Genomic DNA, 7,258 nt, shown 5'->3' on the forward strand with positions numbered 1-7,258 from the left:
CCTCTTCACTTGGAAAACAGGAATAACAATACCAATCGCCTAGAGGCCTCACTGAAACAGCACATGTAAAGCATGGCAGTGAGTTTAAAAATGTTTGTTCTCGTAGATGCTGTTGCAGATTGTCCCAACGTTTGTCACAGGTGCCACTGTCTTCATCTCCACACTCTCGGCGCTCAGTCCTGCCATCACACAGCAAGAACTGCTTGTGGGTCTCAGTGGTCCTCGAGTTGAGCAGTATAAACACTGTACACTCAAAGTTATTTGGTTTGTTTTTTAAGAAACTTATGTTTCTTTTCCATCCACTTTACTTCCGTTTTCTGTTCAAGAGCCTGGGGAAGAGCAGCTTAAGACCCCTCAGTATTGTTCCCGCCCATTCGTGGCCCGCACAGTAGGGCTGCAGACCAGTCTCCGGTGGCAGCTGGGGGCTCCAGTCTTCCGCAGGGAACAGCTGAACAGGCGCAGAGGGCACCTGCGCCTCCAGACCAGTCTGTGACCTCAGGTTGAGGAAGGTAAATTCGCGAGCTGGAGCAGGCCCCTCACCCTGAAATCCTTCTTGGTCACGGCCTTGTCCGCAGAGGCTGCTCTTCCTTTTCCATCTCCTCAGGATCTCTGTAGAAGTAGGGATCAGGCATGACCCCGCTCGGTGCTCACCGGGGATGGTGCCACGCATGCGCAGAGCTTCCCGGGCCAGCGCCCACCACGTTAGACCCGCTGAGCGACCGCCCTCGGCGCTCACAAGGGATGCTCCCACACATGCGCAGAGCTTCCCGGGCCACCGCCCACCATGTTAGACCCGCTGAGTGACCCCCCTCGGCGCTCACAAGGGATGCTCCCACGCATGCGCAGAGCTTCCCGGGCGACCGCCCACCATGTTAGACCTGCTGAGTGAGCTGCGTTGGTGTTGCACGCGGTGGCAGTGTCCACATGGCACGAAGGAGGGTCACACAGAGTGGTGGTGGGCAGGTCAACATAGGACACCTATGTGAGAGGCTGCTGGCCAGCCCTGGGGTCAGTAACCAGCAGCCAGTGTGGCTCCTGGAAGGTTGCCTGGACCTGACTAGTGAAGGTTCTGGGAGTGAAGTGGCCAGCAAGAGGAGTGGCTCCAGTGGTAGCAGTAAGCTTCAGGACAGCCCTCTGGCCAGTATTCCTGGAGGATAGGACGCTGACATCAGCTGAGTTTTCAATGGTGACAATGGCTCAAGCCACCAGGAGAAGGTTCTCGCAGGTCCTCTTGAGACTGATGATGTAGATGGCATCACTTCTCCTTTTGTGGATGTGCTGTTGCATTTGGAAGTCAAGGTTGGTGCCACCCAAGTGGACTCCTGCTGCAAGGAATTTGAGGACGTCCTCCCCCTTCATCTGTAGGACATCCAGGGCTCCAGACATTGTGAAACCTTCAAGTTATTATGGGAACCCAGGACAACACCATATGGACCCCCTCTGAGTTGTATAGAGTGGTACACCCAAAGTTTGGTTGCTAGAGTGCTCACTCTTCTGTGGCTGGAAATCCTGAAATGTAAAATGTTGAGGGAGTTATTATGCTGAGTAAAACACCCAGGCGCGGGAGATCATGTGCGTAAGACCTCGAATTTCTTTCTGGCTCTCAGTGTGGGAGTCATGGTTGTTTCCCTTGCGTCATCCTCCACATGTGGCTTTTCATCTTACATTCTGGCCTTGCTCCAGGACCTGGGGAAGGTCACCCCCAGAATGGCTGGGCAGGGAGGAGCTCGCTTAACAGTGTGGCCCTAATGGCATTCTTTAGTGCTCCACCTCGGTGGGGCAAAAGCAAGAGTGGGAATTCCAGAGAGGCCTCAACTTAAAGGTTTGGTCTGAGAGCACAGCTAGAGGGATTTCTGCCCTGAGCTGCTGTAACCAGGAGTGAGTGAGCTTCTGTCATTTCCCCACCGAATAAAAAATGGAATTTATGATGAATGGTTGTTAAATAGAGTGATCTGGACTTATTCTTTCCAGCCTAGTGAGACCCATCCCAACCTTTTACAGTTTCTTTAAAGACAGCATGAGAAACCTCAGTGTCCTCTGGAGGTTTTTGTAAATGGATGCCAGCCCAGCCTTTATTAAACTGGGTTTATACATCACATAATTGCCTGTCTGGACGCCCCTCTTCCAGACTGCCTGAGCAAGGACAGGGTTTATCGAGGGCTTTCTTCTGCTGCACATGCTGCCCTCTGGTCATGTTTTGGTTCTTGTGGCTTCAACTTCATCTTTTTCTATGTTATCCCTGAGTTTCTTAAAGTTTCTCCCTTTCTCAGTCTGTTTCTTTTCATCTGTGTAGATTATGTCTACTGATGTTGATAATCACTTCGACTCAACTGGAAGTGCTGCAGCAAGGCTTCCTGAAAACCTGTTCCGCATAAAGCACGCTGGAGCTGTTCTCTTCAACATGGAGTCTTAGAGCTGCAGCATCCAGCATGGTAGCCGTTATCCGTATGCGGCTGCTTAAATTTAAATTAATTAAAATTAAATATTCAAGCGCTCTGTAGCTACATGTGGCTAGTGGCTACTGTGTTCGCACAGACGTAGAATGTTTCCGTGGCCATGGAAAGTTCATTGGATGGTGCTGTTACAGAGTTTCAGTTGTTTAGAACTCTAACTCACCACTTGTCTTTCATTTATAAGATAGTCAAAAACTCATATCTTTCGATGAGAACCTTTTTTTTTAGCAATTCAAATCACATTTATTGAATTTGACTGTTAGGTACTTTAGGAAATGCAAGGACAAATAAAATATGTTTCTTGTCCTCAAGGAACTTAAAATATATTAAGGAAAACCGGCACGTAACACAGCTAATGAGATTGCAAGGCAGGATGTGCAAAGTGATGTCACAGAGGCATGGTCAAGGTACAATGGGCTCATTCGGGGAGGCGTTTATTTCCACTCTGCATCAGAGCCTTCATGTGGAAGGTGACATCGAAACAGAAAAGGACATCAGGAAGGCAGAAAGTCATTTCAGGTGGCAAGGGAATAACATGAGTGAAGGCAGGGAAGAGGGAAAGTGGCTCAGCTGAGGCAGCTCAGAGGGAAAGTGGCTCAGCTGAGGCAGGTCAGAGAACGCAGAGACTAAGAGTATAGCGTCTGGGGACCCACGGCCTGGGCGCAGAAACTTGGCTTTACCTCTTGTGAGCAAGTAAGTTCATCTCTCTTGGTTTGTTTCTGCATCTGTAAAATGGAGCTCCGAATGGTAGCCATCTCACGGGGTCTTTGTGAGGATTAAATGAGGTGATCTACGCAGACCCTTAGCGCAGTGTCTGGCTCACAGCAGGCCCCAGGGCAGGATCTGGGGACAGGGTGATACAGAGGGTGTGACCTGGGAATGGTCTTAACTTGCAAACAACAGAGTCTCCAAGTAATGGCTGAATTTAGTGGCTGAAATAGAAAATAATTTCCCTTTCAGTTAAGAATCTGGAGGTAGGCAATCCAGAGCTGTTATGGTGGCTCCATTCCACCAAGTCCTCAGGGCCCAGTTCCTTCTCGCTTCTGCTTCGTCATCCCTGTGGTGTGGCCCTTGTCGTCATAGTCCAGGATGGCACCTCGGTCGTGACATTCGTGTCCCAGTCGGCAGGATGAGGCGTGCATCCACTGTCTCTTTAGGTTCCCAGAAGCTGCCTCCGGACATTTGCACCGGCATCCTATTCACTTGAATTTGGTCACTTGGCCACACCTAGCTGCAGGGAAACATAATCTTTTTTTCTGGGTGGCCCTCTTTCCAGCTAAACTTTCTTTTAGTAACAGAAGAAGGGGGAAACAGACGTTGGAGGAAGCTAACAGTCTCTTACCAAGAGAGATAAGACGGAAGCCAGATTACAGAGGTCTTCAAGGCGGTCCACGGAATTGGTACCTTGCTGCTCGGCTCTGTGGAGCAGTTGATAGTCTCAGTGTAGGGAGTTCATACGACTGGAGGCTGTTCGTGGTGATGGGCTCTGCCGTGGTTCCTCAAACCAGCAATACTCGCGTACTTTCAAGAGCAGCTACTTTCAATTAAAACAAAAATGCCCCCCTCCCATCTTCCAACATCCTTTGCCACTCTCCCTCCTCTTTACAGAAGGGAAGAGGCAGCTGAGGGGAGGCAGTGTGCGAAGGCAGCCCTTCCACCTGGCGGCTCTCCCTTGGACCTCCTCCAGTGGCCCCCTGGCCCTCTCGAAATGTGCCGAGAAGAGAAATCATCCCCTCGGAGAGGTGGGCAGTGCCGAGTAGAGGGTGCTGGTATGTTTTTATTATCCAGATCATGTGCTGTCTCTCTGAGCACTTTGTGCCTACCTCAGACACTGCGTGGTTGATGGTGTGCCCCCTAGATCCTAAGCAGTTTGAGGACCAAGTTCCGGTCTTACTTGCGTCTCTCTCCTCTTCTGTTAACACAGTGCCTAATGCCTGCGTACGTAAGGTTAGGCAACGTCTAGATGAGTGCTGAGCGTATGAATGCTGCCCGGGTTGCGGTGGCTTTAACTCAGCTGAACTAGGGCTTCAATCCTCATCCTGTTGCTTGTTGCTGAGTCTGGTGAAAGCGTTTCAGGCAGAGGCTGAGGGAAGGACTGTGTAAGGTGGAGACAGTTGTGCGCACCTGGAGTATGGTTCTGCTCAGAGCACACTGGGCCGGGAGGCCATGAGATCAGGCCTAAAGGCTGTCCTCTCTTGTCTTACTTTGTCTTTGTTATTCTAGCCCTGGTTTACTAAGTCAATAAAAAATATAGTGAATTAGTGTGCTTATGGAATATAACTCGAGGTAAGCCCTTCCAACCAGATTTTTAAATCAACAAATATTTACTGAGTATTTGTGAAGCATTATGACAGGGATCATAAGGAATAAAAATAAATAAAAGAACCAATCTTTGCTTTCAGGGAGTTTGCAATCAACGAACACTGTGCTAGGTTGTAGGAATCTGAATATGGTTGACTAGACTTCTACCCACAAGGGGCTTACGATACGGTGTAAAAAGCCAATAGATAAACAGATCATTATGTGTACTGTGATGTAAATGTTTGAGCCTTTCTCAGGGCCAAATGTACATGTCTTGGTTAAAAATGTGGAGAAGCCGTACCTTTGAGATTTCGTAAAATCTGCAGACCCCTTCTAGTTAGCCAGTATGTAAAACGTTTCCAGGGCGTTGGATATATTTCAGGAGTGGCGGTGATATGATATGATATGCAACCAGGAGAGAGAGAGGGAGGAAAAAAGAGGGCTGATCATTTTGAGGTGACATTAAATTATCTCTTGACACCAGCTGTATCTTTTTTATAACAGAAAATGGAAACAACTCTGTCCTTGACCTTCAAAAAGAAATTGACTTACCTAGCTTAACTGTTCAAACAAACAACTGTGTACTCTCTTCAATTCCTATGATGATTTTGATTTACTGTAAATGACTGAATTTAATGAACTAAATTATGCTATTTAAATGCATTTTGTGAATGGTATTGTAGTTTGTTACAAAGCATTATGTCTATGCTAAATCGTGCTGTAAATGATATGGTATGGAACATATGTGCTGTATTCATAATTTAACTGTTGCTGCGGAGTGCCTTCTTGGGTAGGACATACTGAAAAAGGAGCCTTTGTTTACCTGGCAATGAAGGTGATATCTCAGCAAATCACTAGGACTTACTGACCTTGGCAGAATTACAGTGCTAATATTTTCCCATGGATGAACAGTTCTTGAACAATTTCTCTAATGTATGTGGGAGAAATAGGCTTTCCATTAAAACTGGGTATATATGGTATATCTTCTCTTTCCATTTTTTTTCCCCTTCAACAAACATTTACTGCAGGCCTTGCAAGGGTAATTCCACCTGATTAAGGTTCCTGTTTGCTCCTGGCCTCTCAGATGGTAGAGGTAACAGGATACAAATGTTTGTCCTGAGGTTATGCTGGTCGTCTCTGAAAGGACTTGCATTAAATAACACCCTGCTTTTCCTCTTTCTGAGTAATTAGAGAAATTTTTTAAGAAGAGAAAATACTGGGGCCAGAATATCACCTTTATTACTGATACAGGCTAGGGTGGCTAAGTCTGGGAGCCAAATGGGCTTTCTAACAAAATCCTGACATTAGGCACGCTTACTCACCAGGTCCTGGGCTTCCTTGGGTGGAAGGACTGCCTAGGTAAGATTTTTAACATGGAAGAGCAAAGAATTTGTGCTTTCTGTGGACAGTCTCATCTCAGGAGAAAGAAGAGTTGAGCCAATTGGAGTATGCCTAGTTATTCTTTGCAAAATTTACCAGTTAGGTTCGAGTGAGTAAGGGGTATAGAGAGGCCTTAGCTCTCTTTAAAGGAAGTAAACATTAAGAGTAAGGAAAAAAATCATTTCCCAATAACAAGTGGAGTTTTCTTTAAAAGGAATCAGTTCAAAAGTTGATTGCTGTAGAGGAATCCCCAGGATTTGTTACACATTTACGATGACGCTTCCATTTCCCCTCTGAGGGGTATCTCCATGATAGCAAGACTTCTATTGTTTGATGGAAGATGAAGAGACAGCAGTTTCTGGGGCAACCACACTTAGAAGTTCAGGAGCAATTGCTTGAAATTTAAGTCGTCATTCTCAGAGCTTCAATGCTGGCCACGTGCTATACTGATGTAGCGAGACCAAGAGTCAAGAGGCTGTGGTTCTAGGAGAAATGTCGTTAGCTCGGTCTCAGTCAGCTTGGGCTGCCATAACAAAATACTATTGACTGGGTGGCTCAAACAACAGACATTTATTTTCTTATAATTCTGGAGGGTAGAAGTCGAGATTAGGGTGTCAGCGTGGTCCGTTTCTGGTGAGGACTCTCCCCCTGGCTTGTAGGTGGCCGCCATCTTGCTGTGTGCTCACATGACCTCTTCTTTGTGTGCCCTCAGAGAGACTGAGTGAGCTCTCTGGTGTTTCTTCTTACGACGACAGATAGAACATTCCGTCATATCTGGGCCAGACCCATATGGCCTCATTTAACTTTAATTACCTCCTTATATGCCCCAACTCTAAATATAGTCACATTAGAGGTTAGGGCTACCACGTGTGAATTAGGGAGAAGGGGAGTGCCATTCTGTCCACAGCAAGCTCACTGTGTGACCAGGCAAGTGATTTCTGTCTCACTTTCCCTTTCCAGTAATGGGAGTTCATGACTTATGTTACCTCACAAGGTTACCCGTACGTCACGTGAAATCATGGATGTTAATACGTGGACACATTTAAAGTGCCACTCATATGCCATTATTTATATTCATTTTTGAATCTGATGTTACTGAGGGTAGGCTTTTCTTATTATTTAGC

The 7,258-nt window shown here is 46.8% G+C and overlaps 1 pseudogene; it reads right to left on the reverse strand.

The window, feature by feature from the left end:
* Positions 1–304: 304 nt before the first annotated feature.
* LOC138924190 (small ribosomal subunit protein uS2 pseudogene) lies at positions 305–1,386 on the reverse strand (annotated as a pseudogene).
* Between the last annotated feature and the right edge of the window lie 5,872 nt (positions 1,387–7,258).

The sequence above is a fragment of the Equus caballus genome, chromosome 5, assembly GCF_041296265.1.
Source record: "Equus caballus isolate H_3958 breed thoroughbred chromosome 5, TB-T2T, whole genome shotgun sequence".
NCBI classification, from domain to species: Eukaryota; Metazoa; Chordata; class Mammalia; order Perissodactyla; family Equidae; genus Equus; species Equus caballus.